Source organism: Apostichopus japonicus, chromosome 2 (assembly GCF_037975245.1).
Source record: "Apostichopus japonicus isolate 1M-3 chromosome 2, ASM3797524v1, whole genome shotgun sequence".
NCBI classification, from domain to species: domain Eukaryota; kingdom Metazoa; phylum Echinodermata; class Holothuroidea; order Aspidochirotida; family Stichopodidae; genus Apostichopus; species Apostichopus japonicus.
Window position 1 is genome coordinate 1351180 of NC_092562.1, and position 26085 is coordinate 1377264.

Consider the following 26085-nt stretch of genomic DNA (forward strand, 5'->3'; position numbering starts at 1 on the left):
ATATATATATATATATATATATATATATATATATATATATATATATATATATATATATATATATATATATATATAAATGCCTCCGCGCCAAAATACGTCACGTATGTTATTGCTGGGGGGAAATGCCAAGCGGAAGATCCAATTATCCATGAGAAGAGATTATTCATCACCCAGTTCAACTCTCTCGAGATTTTAGAAGGTCTCAAACGTGAATAAGGATTAAAACCAAATGATAAAAAAAAATATTATCTTTGGGGAAAAAAAGTCGATTTATCACAAATTATCAGATTGTTTGGATGAATCGGCCTCAGCTTCCAGAAACTAAATATTTGTGTTTATTCCAAAGATCGTGTTCATGTTTCTTTCTTTTTTTCATATTTTTTTAAAAGTAAAAACATTAAGCCATGCATATTGGGTACACAGTAGCATCTGCTGACAGGTCTAACAAGTGTTACGGTGTTATAACATACTTCAGTTTCTACTGATTAACGGCTGTCTCTTATTCACAGTACAAACTGATCTATCCATGCATATTGGGTGCATCACGCTATTATCTGGTTTTCACTTATCTTTATGAATGCAGAATCGCATTGGATGCAACATAGGCCACCATAATACAGTAACAGGGGCGCCACCCCATTTAATGTACAGAATTGGGGGCCAAGATGGTTGTCGTCCTGGGAAGGGGCCTACCCCCTCCACTTTGAGAAATATTGGCAATATCCGAGCCCATTAACTAGTGTACGATTTGGTAATACTATAAGTACATATGCATAAAGTTCATCACTATAGCTTCAAACGAGCCAAAACCTTTAACAATGAGGTCAAATCCACAGCAGAACTTGTCTGGGGCATCACAAAACACCAAGTGTACTTTATCAAGGTATCCAGAAGATTTGTTAAACTAAATCATGTTAGACACATTCACTTTATTCCGGGTATTTCACCTTCGATATATTCCGTGTTCTGTGAGTTGTTCCGTGTAGGCTCTGAACTCGATTGTTGTACTTTTTCGTAATACTAAGTTAATATGCAGTCAAACTCATCTTGCCGTCAGACGACCCACTACCTTTAACAATGAGGTCAAATCCAACCCGGAAATGATCCAGGTGCATCGAAAAGGATCAGGTGAATCCTTTATCTAATTAGGTACCCAGAGGATTTTGGAATTTCAAGTGAAATTCATTTCGTTCGAAAAGGGGAGTAAAAATCGATCTGAGAGAAGGAGAAAGCAAATATATTGTCGATGCGGGAAGGTAAATATGCATCTATGAATTAGAGCAAAAGTAACCCCTAAGCGCATTGTCGTTTCATCTGTAAGATAGAATCTACAACACGGTGTATGATTCATCGGTTCAGGTTGAATTACCAAGTATGGAGTTCATCTGTCCGTATAAACTTGTACATCTAGGAGTTAGGATTTATAACATTTATGTCAGGTTACATGCTGTGAAACTAGTTACGCGAAACGTAAGTGTAATGACACCGTACCAAAATCCACAGTGTCGCAGCTTGTTAATATCTCAACTTACATATAGTTGTCCATATAAAAACTACCACAGACACTAACTGTATGGACAACAAAAGAAACTTGGAGTGGTAAGTCTAATAATTAAGAGAGTAGGTATCTATATAACAATAGTTTGTAATTCATTAAACAACAATAAATATTTGCGTGTAGGCTAGGCCTACTAATATAATTTCCTTAAGGCTTTAGCGTTACGACATCATACAACTTAGTTTTTAGTTAAGTTTAGTTTAGTTTTAGTTTAGAGACCCAAGGATCAGGAAGCCTTACAGTTGCTTATTTGAGACCCTATTCGTGTTAGATAGGATACTCTTAACGTATTCAATGAGTGACTACAGGATGTTTGCACGATCATACATGGTACTTTATTGTAGATGTTTTAATATGACAGTACACAGGCTTTCTATAATGCATAATTGCAATCGCTGTTTCGACTTCTAGCCTACTTGGTCCTGTTTGCGCGTGTATATCTCTGAGATGAATCAAAGCACATCTAGTATATGTAAATGCGATTTATTTCTACCCGTGTTGTCTCTACAAGATCAAATAATCTTCAGAGAGGTTTTGATAGTTTGCTGAAACTATACAAAAAAAAAAAAAAAAAAAAGCTACGCCTTGAGCAATGTCTCCCTCACCCCACGGTATCGATTTTGTGCGTTATACGCGATACATAAAAGCGCTGTGTAACGTATATTAATGAAAACTGGGTATAGTACAATAAAAGTGTCTTCCAGTTTTCATAAACAAAAATTTCGGCAGTCGAAGAAAGAGGCGCATTTAATAATAAATCAAAATATACCGGCCATCGTAAGAGAAACTTGGCAAGATATAAAGGTGAATATTTTGAAAACCAGAACAGATAAAATTAAGGAACATAGAGCTAGCATTCATTGATTCTCTTTTTTTTTATTATCTTGTAGCCTACTAGAACTATAACATATCCAGACTAAGCTCCTGCCTAAAGTCCAAGTAAGCTCATATTGTGGGTGAGAATTACTATAGCAAGTGACGTACATTGTTACGAATTGACTATATACTTGTATTCCAATATCATTAAATCGACCAAGAAGAACAAAACAAAAAGTTAATGCTGGCAAATATTTTAAGCAAACATCATCTACTCTAAACTTTAGGTATGTGACAAAATTACACATTACATGCTCGTTTTGCTTATTTACATGTTCAAGGTTTTACCCTAAAGCAAAATTTTCTTGCTTCTTCATATCGTTCCCTTTCAGTCGTCGGGAAACCAGCAGCGTCAGCCCAAATTTAATAACATTTCTAGTTCTTCGTACCAGGGTGCTGGCAGCTCTCATTAGTCATACAGATAACTAGTATACATATGATGTATTTCTCACCCTAATACTGTAGTTATAGTCGACCTTGTGAGTTTTCGTCATCGCCTTATCAAATTACACAATTTCAGCGCAGTCAATGAAAGGCAAAATGAGTGGATTATGGATTTATTTCTGTCGTTTCTGAACAATTTTTATTGCAAGAAAGAAAAGCAAGGCATAATGTCTTAGTGTTGTACAGTAATGGAATCACGGGTAAACAGTATTGGCTATACGCCTAACGCGTATAAACAACGCTGGTAAATCTTACGTTGATTGTTCCTACATATTATAGTGTTAATTTGGATAATGTGATATATGTGTGAGGGGTGACGAGTAAGGGATAAGGTGACGTTGAGGCTGTGGCGTAGGAAGGTACTTTTGAGTGGGGGACTGAAGACTGATGGCCGGCCTGGGGGAAGGGTCTAAGGGGGAGGGGGTGTCCCCCTCCCCTTTGGATTTTTTTTGCAATCCCAGGTGGCCTCAGATGCAATTTGGTGCAATATAGCACACTTTAACTCCCACTCCATTTTGTAAAGAATTTTGCATTTTCACCTGGCCTTAAATGCAATTTGGTGCTCCAAATGAGATTTTTTTCTCATTTGGAAATCAAAAAGGGGTTTTCTGACTTGCGGAGCGGGGGGGGGGGGGGCGGAATGATACTTCCGCCCCCATATTTTTCACGGGGGGGGGGCTGGCGCCCCCGGTTCCTACGCCCTTGCGTTGAGGGCTTAAGCATGAGGGATGAGAGAGTGGGTTGAGGGTGTTGGGTGAGGGGTGAGGAATGGGACATGAGGACTAAGGAACATCGGGCAGGGAGTTCTTGTATACCGGCCGGTGAACCAACATTTTAAGAAGGAGGCACATAGGTTAATGCTGAAGAGATGGCGAGGAATTGACGGTTAGGGAGTATACTAGAATTAGCAAAAGGGCGGACACGGGTTGACAAAATCTATAATGTCGTTGCTGGGTATCATCTTATACATAAGCAGCATTTAAACCTGGGCATCAACAAAACCTACAAGACCTATATATATATATAAATATATATATATATTAATATAATTAAAATATATATATATTTTTTTATAAATTATGCCTGGGCTATACATCCCATCTAATGAGTTAACTTTGGCTTTGCTTGAGATGTATTTGCCGTTGTACAATTCAAGGCCATTCGTTTATCAAAATGCGTTTCTATGCATACAAATCATCACAGCGTTAAAATTGTAGATCTAGTACTACGAATTCCTTGACCTCTATGGATATAAGACCGCAGTGTATCTGAAGGATGGAATTGTGTCTATCAGTGCTAGTTTTCAGCCTGTAATTAATCTCGCAGTTCGTCCTGGAAATCCAACGTATTTCATATTCAAACGCTATAGGGATACGATACGAATGGTGTTTGCAAGAAAAAAATATTCTCGTTAGTAATCAAGAAACATAGATGATGAGTGCATTTTAATTAATGTCGGTAGGCCCTATTGACATTACAGGATCCTTACCCTCAAGTCAAGCTGTATACAGCAAACACCGTCGATCAGCGGCAGTATCGTGGCTACATTGTAACCTATTAATTAACCTACATTGATATCAATATCGTATTTCAGAGACAATTGTGGGGCTTTGTCTCCATGGCATCTCTTCGAGGGAACGTCGGGCAAAATAATTTAAAGTGTAATGCTGGTAATTATTGTATTCTAGAGTATAGGCATATATTGGAATGTTTTATCCGATTTTGTTTCTATTAATAATAACGGTTCTCACCATGGGAGACTTAAAATTAATGATAGATATCCGAAATTTGTGATTTTCCCGTTCAGTTAGGGGAGTTAAGAGGGTGTTTACAACGCAAATTGTGTTTGCAATACCATGCACAAAAGAGAAATTATTCAATTTTCAAGTTCAATCAAGAAAATCAAAACAGATGTTGGTTTTGTTTCGTTTCAGTCTGTTTTTTTTTGTTTTTTTTTAATGAATTTAGCATAGTATAGCATAGTATAGTATAGTATAGCATAGCATAGTATAGTATAGCATAGTATAGCATAGCATAGTATAGTATAGCATAGTATAGCATAGTATAGCATAGAATAGCATAGTATAGTATAGCATAGTATAACATATAGTATCGCATTGTATAGCATAGTATCGCATAGTATAGTATAGCATAGTATAGCATAGTATAACATATAGTATCGCATAGTATAGCATAGTATAGCATAGTATAGTATAGCATAGTATAGCATAGCATAGCATAGTATAACATATAGTAACGCATTGTATAGCATAGTATCGCATAGTATAGTATAGCATATAAAGCTTTAATATGGTGTCAAGTTGAACAGTTTTAGGGCTAGGTAAACGTCTCTGTTTCGGCCATCCAATTCGCAAGAAACTAACCATATATATTTAGAGCAACTTCAAATTCGTCTGTAGCCTTTCGTGTATAGGACATACATCCCATGTTGGACAATATAGTATGTACGATGAGTTATTGCCGTGTGACGTTAGAATGAAGAATCTGACCTTCAAGAAAACGTAGTATAACCAATTCAAGACAGTGTACTTGATTACCAGAGAGACAACTGCGGTGATTATATGAAAGCTATTTGCGAGGTTAGTGTTTCACACGAGGGTTGTGTGAACGTCTGGAAGTGAACTGACGGTTTTGATTACTTCGCCTGTATATGTGTGCATGTGTTTATCATTCGTAGATGGCCTACATCTCGTGTTGACTATTTGTGAATAATATTAGTGAGCATTAGGAAGGTAACATAGGCAAATACAACAAGAGCAAAAATCCAAAGCGAGAAAGAGAACATACAGTGCGTAAACCTATAAGGAAAATAAATAAGAAAACTTATACTTCATCCCACAAAAGTGATGAAAAAGAGGGACGAAAATGCAATGATAACAAAAGTGTATCGATTTTTATCATCGCATAAAATGACAAAAATCTTCTCCTTTTCAAAGAAATGAGCAAGCATTCATGGCGCCAAGTGATACATAGAATCACCGTTACATGTTATCGCAATGTTATCGCAACGCTGTTTGTCTGATGTAAGTTAGCTTCAACGACATATAGCATTCATTTAACTATATACGAACGCATTTATCTTCAAAAGCAAATTGCCTTAAAGTCTCAAGCTAACAGAATCTAAAACATGCAAAACACAATTAATGAACCGCAAATTCAGCCTGTACATGCATCTTCCTGACGTCCAATGCAATTGTTTTATCTACAGCATAAAGTATGTACGAATGAAGATATAATATCCCTGTACTTGTGTGGCCTGGACTGCGTCCTGAAGATTTCTCATAGTCAAGTTTCGTTTAACAACATGTGACGCTAACTATCTGTAAATATTTCTCTATCCATAATCCCACATCCATTCAGAATTCAACTCAAATGCCCTGGTTCTGTGTTTTCTGCTATTACTATCTACTCTTTAATCTGATAAATTTTTAACTTGATTTAAACTAAACCCGTTTTTCATTTGATTTGGTCTTATACCCAAGTATGGAAATAAATTAATTGACATAGAAAAACGCGTGACGTCATCATGCAGTCGTTAAGATATTTGTATCTCCTATCTGCCGTTAGACCAGCGTGTAATATATGTTGTGACGTCAGAAAAAAATCGAAAAAATAAGTAACCTTAATTTTCTCTCGACTGTAAGATTAAAAACATTATCAAAATCGATGAAATTCAAAGTTATGCATGTTTGTGTCAATTCAAGTTTTTTTACGATATAAATGGCTGCAGCATGAGTACGGGTCTTTTGACATGTATGCAGACTAAATAAGTCAACTTTCAGGTAACATTTTAAATACCACAATTACGATTTTGTTATAAAGTAACCATTTATTTGCAACATAGACGGTAATTTCTGTTAAACTACGGTATGGTTATTTAGCATACTTTTTTTTATTGACTGCACTTCTCAGTGGCAATTTTTTTGGATAAAACTATGAAAACGAATAAGATCAAACTTTGTAGTCTCAAGTTTTCAACAATATTAATAATTATGTATCTATCATTGTTGATATAAAATAAAATAAGTTCGATTCATACAATTATGCCAGTCATGATATTAATATGTTATATATTCATTTGTAAAACTATCATTAATGAGAACCAGTGAGAAGACGTTGGCATCAATATTTTTGTTTCTGTTTCTGTATAGCTTATCATATATATCACATATGAAATTGTGCCTGCAATCATCTCGTACAGCCGAATTCAGCAAGCGGACACCCTTCTATACATTCTATTAACACAAGATATCTCAAGATGCTATGCTTAATATTTGAGTTGTAATCTGCTTACTGCAAACTATACACTATCTGCATGGTGATCCTTGTAATTATTTTGAACACTAACTACCCTTAAAAAGCGAGATTCAAAGTTTTGATTACCTTATTTCAGAGAAATGGCAGATTCCATATTTTTAGCTTGACTTTGTTCTATCTTCATGCGGGTATAACCTGGTGCGCAAAGTTGTTTTAACAGTAATTGAGTAATGCCATGAGTAATATAAAGTTTGTTGTTTTGTTAAATCTATTTTCAATAAAACATAATGAAGTGCTCACATGTTCCAAATTCTATACGTTTTCCTTAAGCCGTTTACTGGCACAACCAACCGACCACATACCGTGTGTTTTAAACAGAGACGACATTGCAAGATAGCGACCAAACGCCATGGTAAGCATATACTGTTGCAAACATTGAATGCATGTTGAACGACAGTATATGCACTTACTCATAATGCGTCACACGGTACTTGGATAGACTGCCCATGGCGTTCCCGCCATCGCATATGTCGAGTATGATACAGTTCAGACTGAACATTACAAATCTGTAAACCTCACCCACCGTCACAAGATTTAGTACAGTATATACAGAGGTATATGGAGTTCTTTTGATGCCACTGATGTATGGTTAATTTGTATTAGCAAGACAAAAATAAAAATACCGGGAAAACCTTGTACCTCCTCACAAGGAGCTGTCACTTGGCAATCTTAATATCTAACTTTAATGTTCGCGACATGAGAAGCTCTCGTTGTTGCAGATATACGAGAATTTGAAGGGGTACTCGAAAGAGCCGTTGCTATAGCAACATTCTCCACAACTAGTACCACGTACACGGAATGATTTATAACAAATTTGAACCTTTTCCAAATCCTCATGTCATTGGCAGGAATTTTCAAAAAGAACGCTTTAATGTGTCAACAATTATCAATTATTTCTTTCTTTAAACTCTTTATATAAATGAGTTTTGACATATTGTTGTCGCGTGACATGTTTACTTATATACTGTGAGACGGTTTCTATCAAACTCGTGCCATGCACCCAATGCATTGGAGAGGTGAAAGCAACATGTCCACTCAAAACGACTGAGGCTCATTAATTGAAGTGGCTGGTCTGCTTAGTCTAACACACAAACCAGTTCCATTCCCAGATACAAGACAGAACTTGATTTTCAAACAGAGAACTTTTTATGACCTCATATGTCATGTTAATGAATGACAGTTTTGTCAGGGGCAAATGTTGTTGAACGGTACCCGAGTGTTTTCTGTTGTTTTATGTATACCATATGAAGTTATGAAAACAACAAATAGGTTTGGTTGAGTTATTATGAAACCATTGATTGTCATAATTCAGGCCTGTGCTGAGAGGGTTGTTGACATCCATCGACGATATAGCCTTAAAGGAATGCTTTAATACTTTAGCATACTTTAAAGCTGAATATTTTGAAAACCGGAATAGTTAATGAAACATCATATATGTTATAATACTACGTATAATATATATGTTTTCTCTTTAAAATCCTGCCTTACGTCACCCTTTAAAGCACGGTATAACTTGTCCTATTGATTTCTTCCGTGTTGGCAACATCTTAATTACAACATCAATGCCATTGATTAATTCCATTTTAATATTCAATCACTTAATATTCGAAATCATATTCGACACAAAAGAAGACAGAAATGTAATTTCTTCCGAGAAGCATGAATGAGGACAAAAACAAATCTCTTGCCACTGACACAGTTACTTTGTTCCAGATTTTTTCTTTTGATGTAGAAATACTGCTGATTGCTTTTCTCCAGTGTATATAGGCATTTACTATGTTTGATGTAGCTCAACAGCACTATATATTATTATTATATGTGGCGTGGACGATTTATTATTGGAATCATTCTATACTGTTATGTGATACGCATTTCTCGCACTCATTCTTCCTTGATCATCTCAACATGGCGACTTAAAGACATATGCTATAAACTACCAGCATGAGTCACACTGCAACAAGTTGTGTGTTTGGACGGGCATGCGGGCATGTATATATAAACCATTGGCTATATTGTAGAAAGCAATGGCACTAGCTAGCCTTGCACGTGTATTTATCATGCAATGTTTTTAACCTAAGCTTACGTGTTACAGAGACCTTGATTACGAATATATCTGTGTGTCTCTTCTTTATTTATTATTTTTGTCGTCTCTTATTTACTTTTGCTGTTGTGTTGCTACGTAATTCTCATGCCATTAAGATGACAAAAGCGTATACTACAGCAAAACGTAAAAATAGATATGACATTATCGATTTTAGTAGCCTATTGGCCTTACACTTTAATAATCGAAAGCAAAACTTCTACTTGATTGGACGTAACAGGACTTGGTTATATTGTGAAGTGAAATAATAGAAATGACTTGTTTTAACTATCTCGATATTCGCTACTACTATACTTTAATATAAAATATGGATGAATATTGGGCTGGAGCTCAAATAAGAGCCTCAAGTTTCTGGTGAATAAGAATAGCATGCATATAAAAGAAAGTACTATAATAGGTTATTATGGATCTAATTAAGTTTCTAGCTTACAGGGAGTTTTATTAGATATACAAGTTTTACGCAAAGCTTGGATCGAAGTTTCAAGGTTGAACAAAAACAGGCGGGAACGTGCAATATAACAGCCATATAATAGAGTGCCTGTCCGTACAGTCACGTAGAATAACATGGGATTTATATAATTATTATTCAACCGTCATCATCCTAGGGATTAACCATGCATGAGATAGTTGTAATGAGCAATTCTCCCAGATAGCCAACACTAATGTTTTGCTTAGTGATTTGGAAGATGTTTATGCTTTATAAGATGTATGATAATAAAGTGTCACTGAAAGGTGGACTTTCTATTTTAGTTTATTTGTGTGTTACTTTTAGCTTTCACTTTTTATATTTCCTTTTATATATCTTACATATTTCTTATCACAGGAACTTTAGTGTTGAAGAGATTGTCTGCGGTATGAGTTGCAAACTGAGATATTTTAGCAGCAAACAGTAGTGGCAAATGCCACGTTGGTCTCTTTTGTAGAAATGAACATTATGTAACCAAGAAAGAGAAGCAATGCAAATTTAAGCTATAGTGGTTCCGCAACTTTAAGAGTTACTGAAGTCGTCGTTCTTGTATATAAAGGGACACAAAATTCATCATTTCTGTAAGATGTGTTGATCTTATCATTAACAAAAACTTGAATACGCACACGAGTACAATGCCCCGAGTACCATGAGTACGAGAACAAGGTCCCGAATACCTGAGTACCAAATTGGTGTTTAACTTCTTTTTTGAAAAGAAAGAAAGATGCGACTACGTGTTATGCTTACAGGAGTACACACAAATTTACCCGGGAAAACAAAACGTGTTGAATACAAATACTAGTAGGTTATCTAGTGTTAAACATTAGTTATATTATTTTGTTATGGATGCCACTACAGTAGTCATACAGTAACGTGTGTTCGTAATGAAACCTCAAGGAAAGTGTTATGGTTTGACCAATTGCTATAGGTAAGAGATCCATACACACCGGGGGTGCGTGGTCCGTGTCACGCAATGAAATATCCAATCCACCCTCAACTACAATATATATCATACAATAGCTGACGTCATGAATTATTTATTTGGAGACGCAAAGCCGAACCATCATTGGTCTATGTGATAGAGATGCAAAATGACGAACAACTTTCCCAAACAGCTAAGAAGAAAACATTTTAGTTTTAACGTTCCTTCACAACAAGATAGAAGGCTTGAACTAGTCTAACAATGACTATGATCGAACCAACTATGTTTTGAATTGTTAATGAACTTCATCCTTCATCAACTGGAGGAAGACAAAAAAACAAGAACTTTCTTCCTTCATTACCATGTTTATGATTTGCTGTAAAAAGAAAGGGGTTTGTATGAATATGCTGATGAATATGCTGATAGTGTGACGTCATACTGATCGTGTGTGAGCTTTAACATCGCTTTTAATGAACAGAGAGGAACAGCAACAACATTAAGAAGAGTAAAATACATCAGCTACTTATGGCACGATGACATCACAGGCTCTCAAAATGGCAGCCTCGGACAAGACGTCTGAACATGTCAAAGCTGGTTTACCTTACATATACTTGTTGAAGTTTGTTATGACAAAGAAATCTCTATCAGTGATGATTAGGTTTACGTCTTTCTAATTTCAGTTTAAGAGAGACTCGGGGCCTATGTGTGGGTATACAGAGTGAAGCAATCAGAGAGATCATGGATCCTGTACAGAGTCAGGATTTTAACATTATAGTTTACAGCATTTTCTTTTAAATTGGCTTGCCAATATTCCGCGCCAAATGCTTAAGGCAAACAGAAAGTGGATTAGTTATTCTGTAGTAATGAATACAACGTCTTCCTCCCCAAGTCCTTTCATGCAAAAGACAAGACACAGAGGACAACTTCTTGACTTTTCAAACATCCCTGAAGACAAAAACATCGAAACAAAGGGTACACAAAATCCAGCAATATCATATCCGTGTCAATCGATTTTGTTCCGTTGGCTGTTGTCAAGGCATACAGTCTCCATTCATGCATACACATGAGTATGAATTATATATGTAGTCTGATATTACGAAGGTCACACGTATAGCGTTAAAAATGGTTGTTCTTTCAGAATTGAAAAGATTTTTTTCGATTTTTCTTCTGATCCATTATATACTATCAAGTGCGCGCTTTCAAGTTACTTTGACCTGTTGAATCGGTATACCAACTATCTATTTATCAACCTAACGCCGCGTTACATAGATAGTTTTAGTTCTCGCATATTCGCATATTTGCGCTGGTATAGGCTGTCGCGTCAAAGCACGCGCCAAAAAGTGAGTCTCAACTCTTCCAAATGCATCCCAACATGAAACCAGATATACTTGTATCCTAAACTATCATGTAACACCAAACAAAGGGTTAACAGAGCTAACCTACTGAGTAAATAGGGCCCGGCACCGTGGAGTGGGTCGAGAAACATCCCTATCATTTTCTGACCAACCATCTTCAAAAAGGTACACCAAAATTATTTTCGGCATTGGACCCCGGAAGGACCAGACAATGTTTTACGGAAGTTCTTAGTTCAAAGAACTTCGCGGACTCTGTGTCCTTGATCTCTTCGCCCCTGGACCAACCACATGCTACTTCAGACTACCTATAGCCTGTGGACCCAAACATAATCTGAATATTTAGCGTGGTCCACAAAAAATAGTACAATAAAAGATAAAATTAAGCATAATAATTGTGCAAGGTTTGTAATTGAAAATATAACACATGGCATTAAATTTGTGGGACATAATGTTAATTTTGTCTGTAACGGACTAAACTCTTAAAGCCTATAGTTAGATATGGGGGAAGGGGTAGGGGTGGTTATCCGATTACGCAACTTTTACATATATTGATCAAAATCACTTGACCCAACGCCCCAAAAAAAAACCAGTTCAGAGGATCTGAAAGAAACAACATTGCTTATAAGTTAAGATATTTTAAGAACGAATGTGAAATTGAGACCGGAGTAGATGAATTATAAAAGAATGATTTATTCACTCGACTTGTGTGTCTTCTTTTCAAAATGCGCTTAAGGTTACTTGAAAGATAATAGTACAGGAAATTCAAGCTGACGTCTCACACACGTAACCTAACCTTACATTGACTTAGCTGGCGGAATGAATGAAAAGGATGTGTCCATTACTTGTATAATATATGCACTGTTTATAAGCAGGCACGGGTCTATCCATGATACGACTGAACATATGCCAAGGAACGTGGGTGCAGGTTTATCAGTTTATTTGTCAATGCGACGCCTACATAATTTGAAATGTATAACGACCGTTATCTTCAGATGTAAACAAGTGCCTGGATTCACTTGCTGTAATCAGTCTCAGCCGTTCGTTTCATTTATGTTTTTTTTTTTTTTGGGGGGGGGGGGGGCTGAACCCACGGTTAGTCTATAATTCCAGTCGCTTCAAATTAAGGCTTATCCTTAACCCAGCTCCCAACAACCATCGTGCTCTCTGATGGTTATAGTAGATTGGTGTATCGTGCGAAGCAAAGTGACCATAAAAGTATTAGTTTTATTACCGCCATACCCCGTCCCAGTCCAGCATATCTCAGTTTGCATTCCAGTTTAATTTTGCTGTACCCCACTTTCCTTTCTAATACGGTTTAAGACGATAACCATGCATGGACATACTTATGCAGCGATCATGAGTAACCGGTTGACTAATAAGGAAGGCTATGCGTCATTTTATAACACAACTTATCACAGTTTAAAACGACAAACAGACATTCCCCTTACGTAGAAAGCAATAATTATTTAAGGTGAAACACAAAAACCTTTTAATCAAAGAAACATAAACCAAAAACAAATAAACAATACATAAGCACTCAACATATAGCCTTACCTCTTTTTGAAAATAAATCTCAGTGAAAAGCAAAATCTTGGCAATTATTTCGTCAACTGAGTGAATAAATCCGATGTTTAACTGTACCGTCTTGTTTAATTGTCATCCGAAAAGCAGTGATTGAGAACTCGCAACTGCGGACAAACTTAGAGCCCACTAAATTATTCAAGTATAGCCAACCATGCGAATAAAAGTCAGTTTAGAGTAGGGAAGATTGCGACTAGTCGCGACGGTGAATTCATACGGTCTCCGCAGACACTCTTTGCTGTCGAGTCGACGAAGGAATGTGATTAGCTTTCGGATTGCACACACAGACAGACACTCCTGCACCGCTGACGTAGAATCGTGTGATTGAGCACTGTAGTGCAAGGCTGCGTCTATTCGTTTAAGTGAACTAAACACCGTACGGGTAAAAGGCGAGCATTGGGTTATGTTTCTGTATACTATATACCGTTATCGACCAGGCACATCAGATGAGATGTATACCGCACGTTTTATGCTGGATCAGTACATATTAAGAAGGAGAGAAATAGCACGGGGAGATCTGGAAAGCCTACGGCGGGCCTGACAAACGAGATTACTCATGTTAAGAGTAGCTGGGATAATGAATTAAAAGTCAGTGACGTTTGATTATACTGGAAAGGAGGGGGGCGGGGGGTTAACTGAGTGTGAGAAGGTCTTAATATTACGACTGCTTTAAAGATTTAGGTAAATGGAGTGAACATGTTCGGCTGAATCAGTATGGAACAATAGGATGCTTTTCACATTTATTAACAATTTTACTATAATAAACTAGAACAAAACGGTATCGAAATTATGTCTCACTTGTTAATGATGATGTAGGCGTAGGTATATATCAGTCGCTGGCAAATGTATATACCCACGCAGACAAGACAGTAGTTGTAGTACTTGGGGGAGGGTGGGGGGTGTAACTACTGCGTGAAACTCTGAGTTGCAACGCAATGGAATAGCGTGTTTATATATATATATATATATATGCCTATATATATATATATATACACACACACGTATATATATATATATATATATATATATATACACACACACACATATATATATATATATATATATATACACACACACATATATATATATATATATATATCTGCCATTGGAAATTATTCTCATTTAATTCAGTTATAAAAGAGTCTTCTCCGCATTTTTTTGTTACCTGACTTGATCCATAATCGAGTTACCATATAAGCGTAGTAACGGCCCCTTTCTCTTTCAGAGTTAAAACAATATTGACGCATTGATTACATTTGAGAAATGAAAAATTTGCACTTAGAGAGTGTGCTATGATACTGTGGAATTAACAGCTCTATATGTGAGCACGAAAAGTTAACAGGCGCCAGGGAGAACCTTCAATAAAACATTGAATGTGTGAAGACTACTTCTTTTCTCGGAGTAACACGAAACTATTTTTTTGTTAATTCTTGAAATAAAAGTGCATGTTACGCAAGTTAAAGAGAAAGTAACACAAACTTGATCTGTTTTTCTAAAACATAAGAAAGTAATTCATTATTAGCCAACTGATTTTCGATGACTTTGACCTCGCTTCACTCAGTTGAAAGTGGAACAAACTTTAAGCTGTATTTTTTACATTTGATCACCATTTGAATCAAATTTCCACCGAGTTTAACTTAAAATTAGATAACAATTGTCATATTAGTGTTAATCGCAAAGAGGAAATCGGCGAACTTAACAAATTACCTATATGCTTCTGAAACAAAATTAATTACTATTCGAGAGTTTCAAACAGCAATACTTTAATGGATACAATCACCCATCTCACCAACTCCCTCCCTCCCCTTTCCACTGTCATACAAAATAAATTGCAATAACATCCTAGTGTTCAGTTTAAAAACATGACTAGACATGTTAAACATGTACATACTGGCAGTGGCGGACTGGCCACACGTACGGGCATTTGGGCAATGCCCGGTGGGCCGGTTGGCTGGGAGCCTGGTAAAATTTACAGCCCACAGCACATAGAATACAGACGGGTTGTGTAGAAATATATTTTTAACTGTGGGAATCAGTCATATAAAGACTGTCTTCGATCTCTGCTGCTACAATGTGCTCCTCAAGTTGAACCTTTTCACCGATGCTTACAAGAGCATTGGGCTTGCCTACAAGCTGCTGGTAAAGCTACCTGTGTCACAAGTGGCATGTGAACATTCTTTCTCTGCCTTGAAGAGAATCAAAAACCGTTTGAGAAGTACAATGACACAAAAACATCTTGAGGCGTTCATTTTGGAAAAAAGGGATCTTGGCCAAACTTGACCCTATATCATTGATGGTGTGGCTGCCAGAAGCAGCGAACTGCGTAGGCTCCTACTCTCGTAGACATGACATGTGCTCGTGTTATTGAACATATATGTTTTAGTGGATGCTATTTAGTTTTTTTTTAAATTTGTTCAAGCATGTTGTCACATAATGCTTGAAAAACTAATTGAAATCCAGTCTAAAACATATATTTTTGCCTATTTTCGTTTACGTTTTTAACTTTCCTCAGTTTAATGAAGTGTTGCTTCTGGAAATTATATTTGGGTCTTTTTTAAAGGATTATTGTAACCTACAAAATTGAGAAATATAGCACCTTTTTGCATCTAGGCGTTCCCTAACTTCAAAAAAATCTCAATGGGGAGGGGGGACACCCGTCCCCTTAGACCCCTCCCCCAGGACGGCGATCACCAATAAGTAACATATCAATGAATAATGGGCCGGTCTAGGTGAAAAATGCCCGGGCCGGTTTTAAGATCCAGTCCGCCCCTGCATACAGGACACATTGAACAAGTGAAAGTTCTTCAAAAGTATTTTAAAGGTTTTAAGGTGTACCAGCACCCTCATCCCTCCCCCCCCCCCCTCTTCCCAAACAAAAATGTCACAACGGAAAAAGGACGTCTTCATCTTAGACCTGCTTCCCAGAGAGAACACAATGTAGCACCCACTCCTCCACCCACCTACCCCTTTACCACGAAGAGACATTCAAAAAAAAAGTGGTTGGTTGCACCCCTGGATGTTGATGATGTTTATCAAAATATATTTAAAATGTCGATTTTAAGTATACACACTAACTTGAACTACACAAAAGAGTTCATATTTAGTATACAGGCTTTAAACGTTATTAGTTATATCAGTTCGTGTATATACACACGTTATGCTCAATGCTCCCTCATTATACCTATACTTGTTACAGAGCATACAGATCCATCCTCATCAAAACCTTTTTACATTGTGTACAGTTTTGAAAAGGAAACAAAAGACCTCTAACAGAAGGTGAAATCGAAACTAAGTTTTAAACAATACATAGTTAATGATTACAGCTTTCTACATCGAGAAGGTCTAACACGCACATAGCCTTTATCTACTTTAGCATATACGATATGATTGAACGCCGCATAACAATAGAGTTATACACACAGGTTACCTTCGTTGATACCTAATACCAGCTGCGAGTTAAGTTGTCACTACGGGAAATGAAACTAACATGTAGTTTGGACTTGGGAACATGATAATCCTTAATGCAAGATTAAGATTATTTACATTTCTAGAAAATATGTTATAGACCTACATTGAATGAATGAGATATGATATCTAGTGTCAAGCTGAACGTTCATAGATTTAAAGCGACGTGTTGAGTTTAATCGATGGTAAGTGTATATCTATAAAACAATTCACCTTATGAAGGTTACAGACTGTGAAATCAATAATCTCGTACGGTTTTCAATTGTGTCATAGCCCAGACTTTCAAAATTATCATCAACCTTATGTCAATACAAATTTATGGGATTTTTAGTGGCAATTTTAGATCAATTAAACACAGATATTGACTCAAAAGTCTGCTTTAATACATATTTTAAAATCGTCATATAAAACAATGCATATTTTACACGCTTTTATATATTTCCTAGTTATGTCTCTCCAGTGGGTGGGTTTGTGTCGACTCTGTCACGTTATATGATTTTTGCTCTTATTTTGTATTACTAGCCCACATGTTTAAAAAGTTAGCCTAAAACATGTATGTATATGTGTGTATGTATATTCATATGCATATTCTTCATTCAGACCGTAAACAGCGTAAGCGATTTCTTGTGGGATCGCATGCTGACGTGGTAATACAGGAATACGTCTATTAGAAGTCATTGGAAATTCACTCTGGGGATGAATCCTAATTTCCTGTTTGGTTTATGATATCAGTCCCGGATCAGTCGAGGTGAGTGGCACGTTTGCCTTGTTTAATAATCATAACATAACATATTTTATAAGTGCAGGCTGTACTATATGTACTAACTTTTGTGACTACGATATTCTGGCCAAAGCCATGCGCTCCTTGGTATAATTATGAGTGATTAATGTATAAAAGTGCAACAATTTTCAGGGGTCTAATTTTGAACCGGAGAATTTGTTTTTTGGGTAATTTTGGTTTCCAACAAAGTTTAGTGTAATAATTTTTTTTTTTATTTTGCAAACATTATGTGTAACTATTACCAGTCATTCTTGGCCCAATTTTAATATATTCTAAGGGTATCACTAGATTAATGAAGCTATATAGAGTTATACTCAACTGGTACTATAAAACTTTCAATACGTTCACAAGCTCATTAGTACTTGTTTGTGATTATCTTGTCCTCTTTCAAAACTGCCTTAAAATAAACCTCAACCGTTTCATTGGTCTAGGATGTGATAGAGAAGATGTTTTGATGAATACAGCCCACGAGGAAGAGCGAAAATAAATGGTAGTATCCCATACCGAAGATCGGAAGAGACTTGAGTAAGTCTACGTGTTTGGATATGACCTAATATTGGGTTTATTTACTTTAAAACAATACCTTTACGTTATCCTCGAAGAATGAAAACAAATAACAAAGAGAAAGTACTAAAGGGTCTTTATTATTTCATCACACATTAAGACAGGCTCTGCCGACCCATGGCAAGAACATAAGATGATGGCAACTTGAGAAGTGTTCCTACCGATTGTATAGCAATCATGTCTACCGTTTAAAGATGAAAAAATGGCTTTTCTCCTCATGTAAAGTTGAGAGAATAAAATATGCTGTATAATGACAAATAATACAATGTATTTTTGCTGGATGAATTATCATTTCCATACTTCAAGAAATTGAAGGAATTTAAATTCCCATAATAATATTCTTTTATTCATCTGTTGTTTAAACAATAAATAAGTCCATGCTACACTGCACCTTGGCTTCATTTAAAGTATAATTGCTATCTTTAAAATTAGGAAAGAAAATTAACGACTTGCTGGAGCCTAATGTTTGTGATAACGTCTTGAATAGTCAGTCAAGGGTGGCACCGAATATGCTCATCTTGTATCTATACATCTCTCTTCTGTTAAAGTGGGTCACCTTGTCATGATAAGAAATACTTGTAATTGTTGGGCCCACGACCTATAGGGGCATTCCATGAGGACTAAGGTTCGACCCACCAGATCCCCCGCCTCTCAGAATCGAAGTTGAGAATGCATGCCGGGTATAGCTAGCTAGGACCATTAACGTCGGCAAGCTTCAAAACCGGAGATGTTTTCTCACGACGTCTGAAAAAACCACGCGTCCAACCGAAAATGTTTCACGTCCCACTTTTGGGTCGCGCCACGTAGATTGCCGACTGTTGTACTACAAGATCTACACTAAGTGTTATACTTTGCCTATAGACAATTATGTTACAACTTGCTAATATCCATTTTATTTCATGTTACCTCTGCACATCTGCGTCGGTCGTTCGTTATTAATTCAATACACATCCATTACCAACACCAACATCATCATCCGCACCCCCCCCCACCCCCTGTTCCCTGTTCAATCTGTATACATCTTTTGAAGACGCCCCGTGATGTAACGAGTTGGGATTTAAATATCAAGAATCGCCACAAAATCGCAGCATATAGATTCATTTGTACACTTATGCCAGTTTCAAATGTAAACGTTGCACTCTCTAAAATACTTCAGTCTTCTTGGAATGCAACCAGCATTTATTTGAGAGTGTGTCTTATATTACCTGCCATTCTCATCCCTCTCGTGGAATTGGTCTCGACCTAAGTTATTCATATCAACGACTCTTGAACTTAATTAAAACGTAAAACAGATTAAGTATCCCTTTGGAGCATTTGTACCAAAGCTTTACAAATACCAACCAATAAAACTGTGTAATGTAGAAAGGACGTTTAAGAGTCAATTCGTATGAAGCCTGCATAGCTCGACAGTGGTTCTGCATTTCACTCGCTAAGTATTAATTTCACTCCGTACTGATTACAAGAAGACACAATAAGTATCACCCGTTACGTGGGTTGTTTTGCTGCCAATGTAACAGTGTATACAATGTAAAGGATTTGTTGCTTGTTTTAATGGAATTCTAACTATGTGTTACTTTCTTTTCTTCTTAGGTTGAGGAAGACGTCACTGTTTTACAATGGGCAGGAAGTATTTGAGGTTTTTTATTTTGCATGGACACTGCTTATGAAGAAACTATTAGAACTATTACACCCCTTTTATCAGCTGTAAATTGCACATAGATTGTGTTTTTAATGCCGACAGCCTCACATCACGTGAAATCGTGCCTCGCATCCCTCGTGTTGCGTGTACCACAGGTCAAACGTATCGATATATCATGTATAGGCATATTGACCTAGGTAACTGTTCTAAATTCTATAAAGTTTCTTGTAATTAATTATGTTAAGATAGCAATCGCCGGTCGCTCACAGATTTTTTTTCAATCCCGATAAAGGCGGTCTTCCTCGTCAAATGAAATTAAAATGGACTCTGTGCTTATTACACTGTATCGAGTTCGAGGCCGGGAAGTGCTTATTTCCCCTCGTGTGAAAAAAAACCTCCTCTCGTGAAACAAAGGGATTCATTTGTAGCGACCTGTAATCACTCGTAAGCAAACAGTACACTTTGTATTCATTAGATCCATTAGATGTTTTGATGACAATTTATATACTGTAAACATAGATACAACCAAAAAGACACACAGCCACGTTTGCTCTCTTCATATGCAACTTGTTGATAATTACGAGTGTGTTTTATTCTTCTTCTCTGTCCAGATCAATATTACTCTGCCTACAATTAAACTCCGCCTAATATGAAAATGAGATGTATAATTCTACATGAAGGATTGCTAAGTTATATGATTACCATCAAAACAAAGTTGGAAAATTATCGTAGGTACAGAAAGCCAAAATGAATGAGTACATTACTGCATGAATAAATGCATATATTAAATTTTCAGTGAATGAATGAATACGAGAATGATTGAATGAATGGAAGCACGAACGAGTGAATGAATGAAAGAACAAATGGTTGATGTATGAGTTCTCAAACAAATGAAAGAACGAAGGAATGAATGGACAAATGAGATAGTGCCAGGGGAGGACGAACCAATGAGTCGATGAAAGAATGAAGCAACGAACGACAGAATGAGAGAATAAACCAATGAGTCAATGAACGAATGAATGAACGAATGTGAGAGTGAGAGAATGAGTCAATGAATGAACGAATGAGAGAATGAACCAACGAACAAATGAGTAAATGAACGAATGCATGAATAAGAGAATGAACCAACGAACAAATGAGTCAATGAAAGATCGAATGAACGTATGAGAGAGAATGAACCAATGAAAGAATGAATGAATGAACTAATGAGAGAATGAACTAATGAGAGAGTTAAAGAATGAACCAATGAAAGAATGAATTAATGAGAGAGAGATGAACCAATGAGTCAATGAATGAATGAATGAACGAAAGAGAGAATGAACCAACGAACCAATGAGACAACGAACGAATGAATGTATGAGAGAATGAACCAACGGACCAATGAGTCAATGAAAGAATGAAAAAACTAATGAGAGAGTGAGAGAATGGACCAATAAAAGAATGAATGAATGAACTAATGAAAGAGTGAGAGATGAGCCAATGGGTCAATGAATGAATGAATGAGAGAATAAACCAATGAAAGAATGAATGAACTAATGAGAGAATGTATTAAAGAGAGAGATAAACCAATGAGTCAATGAACGAATTAGAGAATGAACGAATTAGAGCATGAATGAATGAACTAATGAGAGAATGAACCAATGAAAGGTTGAATGAATGAACTAATGAGAGAATGAATTAATGAGAGAGAGATAAACCAATGAGTCAATGAATGAGAGAGTGAGAGAATGAACCAATGAAACATTGAATGAATGAACTAATGAGAGAATGTATTAATGAGAGAGAGATAAACCAATGAGTCAATTAACGAATGAATGAACGAATAAGAGAATGAACGAATTAGAGAATGAACCGCCGACGAACCAATGAGTCAATGGAAGAATGAATGAATGAATGAATGAGAGAATGAAGCAACGAACCAATGAGTCAATGAACGAATGAATGAACATTGTCATCACGGTATTAGACTTGTTGACAAATATAAAATATAATATTTAACTATTGACATTGATAGCAGCCTGCAATATTCCACGCCAAAAGTACAGGGTCGTTTAGAACGACACGTGTTATTGACTAACCTCAGTCTATACTAGGCAATGTAGGTTAATATTTGTTCGAAAGTAATTGTTATCGATCCAATGGAAGTCATATACACGTATTACGATTGGCACAAGAAAGCAGATATGCACGTTATTAAGAGTTTATACAGTTTTCTTATATAGTCTATACTCAAGAGCATTATAGACATAGGCGTACATAACCAAGACAGATGAGAGGGTGGGAAGAATGAATGAGGGATACTATAGGGGGGGGGGGGGGGTTGTCCTAGCTGGAGTTACTATACATACACAGCGCTATGTAATAATAGCTTAATGGGGAAATACGTCTTTAGGAGGTATAATGCACCGTTCTGCGCCAAGTTAACATGGACATGCCCGTGTTATACTATGTACGTGCTTTGTCGTAAACTGGAAAAAAAATATCATTGTACAGTATTGAATGGACACTATTTGACAAACAGCCGAGTTATACATTCACAAATATGAAACGGTTATGTGGGAGGCTGTGGGCTTACAAGGATACTGGCTTGTGCATCAATATTGTTCTGCTAGAGTGGTTTAAAGAAGTTTGGAAATCCATATCAAATTAAGGACAAAATATGTCACTTATATATATAGGATCGCAACGTTGCTATATTTTATGACATAATATGCAATATTATCATTGTTCTGTGATGCTATATATATGCTTCATAATTATATGACCAATTTCCCCATAATCGATTGACATTCAACCTTATTTGAGCGAGTTTGTGCTATGACGTTTATATTTTCGCTCAAACACTATTCACATGAAAGTTGTGCAGGGCTATAGGTACTTAACCTGGCAGTTAGTTTGATCATGAGTTCACAAGTGTGCCGAGGAGGGCCAGGGGCAGACAGATGTGTTTAGAACGTGGTAACAAACGTTTGTGGAGTGAGTCATGGATCATTTAACCTAATGCTGGCATCTTCGTGTTTCACACTTTGGTTTTTCGTTGACATTGACATCATTCCTTGCTATTTTGTTAGCCTAAAGTAGCAGTATTTTCAGATGATATATATCTTCTCGTCTCCCTTCCATGATTTTCTACCCGTATCATGATGTTGCCAGAACGAGGCAGGTGAAACACAATCTGCCGCAGACTTAAAACGTATGTATATGATACTATAGTGAATATCTCGATGGCCAGATATCGCTCTGCTTATTTTCGAAAATTGAAATCGATTCAATGCGGTAATTGTGATTCATTGTTGTACTTTGGCGTTCACTTTATAAGTGAACCGAATGAGAAACCTTTCAATGGAATTATTGATTCATCATAAATTATATGGATATTACTTCATTTGGTCAAACGTGTAAAACCGTTGTTGCATCCATAAACAGACGGTCATATTGTTTGAAGAACAATAAATCAGATTGAGAGAAAACTTAATTACTTTAACTAAAGCTTATCTATTGTTCTCGTGGATTCCTTACTAATTTTCAGCTATATACATTAGAAATATTGAGACTGCAATGTGAGACGCCTGGCTTTTGCGTACTTTTAACTAGAGGGGAACATGTTTCTGAACTCAGTAAAGCCATTAGAAACATCGAGACTGAAATGTGAGAAACTTGACTTTATCGTCCTTTTTTTTTGGTATTTGGTATTTTTCGTATTTTTTCGTCCTGTTTTTATGATTTTCTCAAATTTCGACCAATATCGTTACTTTATAAAATCTCTTCAAACTGATTAGGAAAACGGGTGGCGCCCTTTTGATTTGATTTCAGGCTATAATCGTGTAAAATTAGCGACATATTTTACTTATAAAGACAGTTTGATTTGAATATTAAAACTTTGTATCATCATTTCAAAACATATTTGTTTGAAAGCGAAAATTGAACAGAAATTCACTTAAACAAGAGGGAAATGTGTTTCTGAACTCTCTGAAGCCATTGGAATCATCGAGACTGAAATGTGAGAAACTTGACTTTTTCGTCCTATTTTTGGTAAGGCTTTTGGTAAGGCCCTTATGGTTTTCTCAAATTTCGACCAAAATCGCGACTTTTTCAAATCTCTCCAAACTGATGAGGAAAACGGATGGCGCCCTTCTGATTTGATATCAGGCTATAATCGTGTAAAATTAGCGACATATTTTACTTAAAAAGACAGTTTCCTTTGAATTTTAAAACTTTATTTCATAATTTCAAAACATATTTGTTTGAAAGAGTAAATTGAACAGAAATTCACTTTTATCTAGCGAGAAATGTGTTTCTGAACTCACTGAAGCCATTGAAATTATCGAGACTGAATACGAGAAACTTGACTTTTTCGTCCTATTTTTTGGTAAGGTTATACCCTTATGATTTTCTCAAATTTCGACCAAAATCGTGACTTTTTCAAATCCCTCCAAACTGATAAGGAAAACGGATGACGCCCTTCTGATTTGATTTCAGGCTATAATCGTGTAAAATTAGTGATATATTTTACTTATCAAGACAGTTTGCTTTGAATATTAAAACTTTATATCATAATTTCAAAACATATTTGTTTGAAAGCGTAAATTGAACACAAATTCACTTTTATCTAGAGAGAAATGTGTTTCTGAACTCGCTGAAGCCATTGGAATCATGAAGCTTTTCATTTCGGATTCCCGTAGCTTATAAGCTGCTTTTCATAATTATTGTCTATTTTTTGCAACAAAGGGACGGATTATGAGATTATTATTGACTGACAGGTAATCAGAATGGCGCCAACGATCCCACGCATGATTTTGGAAAGAAATGAAAAAGTCACGATTTGGGCCAAAATTGAGAAAATTAAGAAAACTTACAAAATGATCAAATTTGGCCCAAAAATGACACTTCTCAAATTTCATTTTGGACGCAGATTTCGGATTCCCGTAACTTATAAGCTGCTTTTCATGAAGTTTAAAGTGGCATTGTATGGAATTATAGTCCCTGAAACTATTGAAATCATATTCGACATTTCGTCATAATTATTGTCTATTTTTGCAACAAAGGAACGGATTATGAGATTATTATTGACTGACAGGTAATCAGAATGGCGCCAACGATCCCACGCATGATTTTGGAAAGAAATGAAAAAGTCACGATTTGGGCCAAAATTGAGAAAAATCATAAGGGTATAGCCTTACAAAATGATCAAATTTGGCCCAAAAATGACACTTCTCAAATTTCATTTTGGACGCAGATTTCGGATTCCCGTAGCTTATAAGCTGCTTTTCATGAAGTTTAAAGTGGCATTGTATGGAATTATAGTCCCTGAAACTATTGAAATCATATTCGACATTTCGTCATAATTATTGTCTATTTTTGCAACAAAGGAACGGATTATGAGATTATTATTGACTGACAGGTAATCAGAATGGCGCCAACGATCCCACGCATGATTTTGGAAAGAAATGAAAAAGTCACGATTTGGGCCAAAATTGAGAAAAATCATAAGGGTATAGCCTTACAAAATGATCAAATTTGGCCCAAAAATGACACTTCTCAAATTTCATTTTGGACGCAGATTTCGGATTCCCGTAGCTTATAAGCTGCTTTTCATGAAGTTTAAAGTGGCATTGTATGGAATTATAGTCCCTGAAACTATTGAAATCATATTCGACATTTCGTCATAATTATTGTCTATTTTTGCAACAAAGGAACGGATTATGAGATTATTATTGACTGACAGGTAATCAGAATGGCGCCAACGATCCCACGCATGATTTTGGAAAGAAATGAAAAAGTCACGATTTGGGCCAAAATTGAGAAAAATCATAAGGGTATAGCCTTACAAAATGATCAAATTTGGCCCAAAAATGACACTTCTCAAATTTCATTTTGGACGCAGATTTCGGATTCCCGTAGCTTATAAGCTGCTTTTCATGAAGTTTAAAGTGGCATTGTATGGAATTATAGTCCCTGAAACTATTCAAATCATATTCGACATTTCGTCATAATT

The 26085-nt window shown here is 36.2% G+C and overlaps 2 long non-coding RNA genes across 3 annotated transcripts in view; one reads left to right on the plus strand and one right to left on the minus strand.

Annotated features, from left to right (window-relative positions):
• LOC139972619 (uncharacterized) overlaps positions 1-26085 on the minus strand; it is a 168681-nt gene that overhangs the window by 9086 nt on the left and 133510 nt on the right. The gene's annotated exons all lie outside the window — the stretch shown is intronic.
• LOC139973453 (uncharacterized) lies at positions 82-23549 on the plus strand. Of its 2 annotated transcripts, none has more exons than XR_011795222.1 (4): positions 82-1599; positions 17707-17854; positions 18319-18412; positions 20042-23549. It is a non-coding gene; the product is annotated as an uncharacterized lncRNA (long non-coding RNA). The 2 variants fall into 2 exon arrangements; XR_011795219.1 differs by lacking the exon at positions 82-1599 and adding an exon at positions 14095-14229.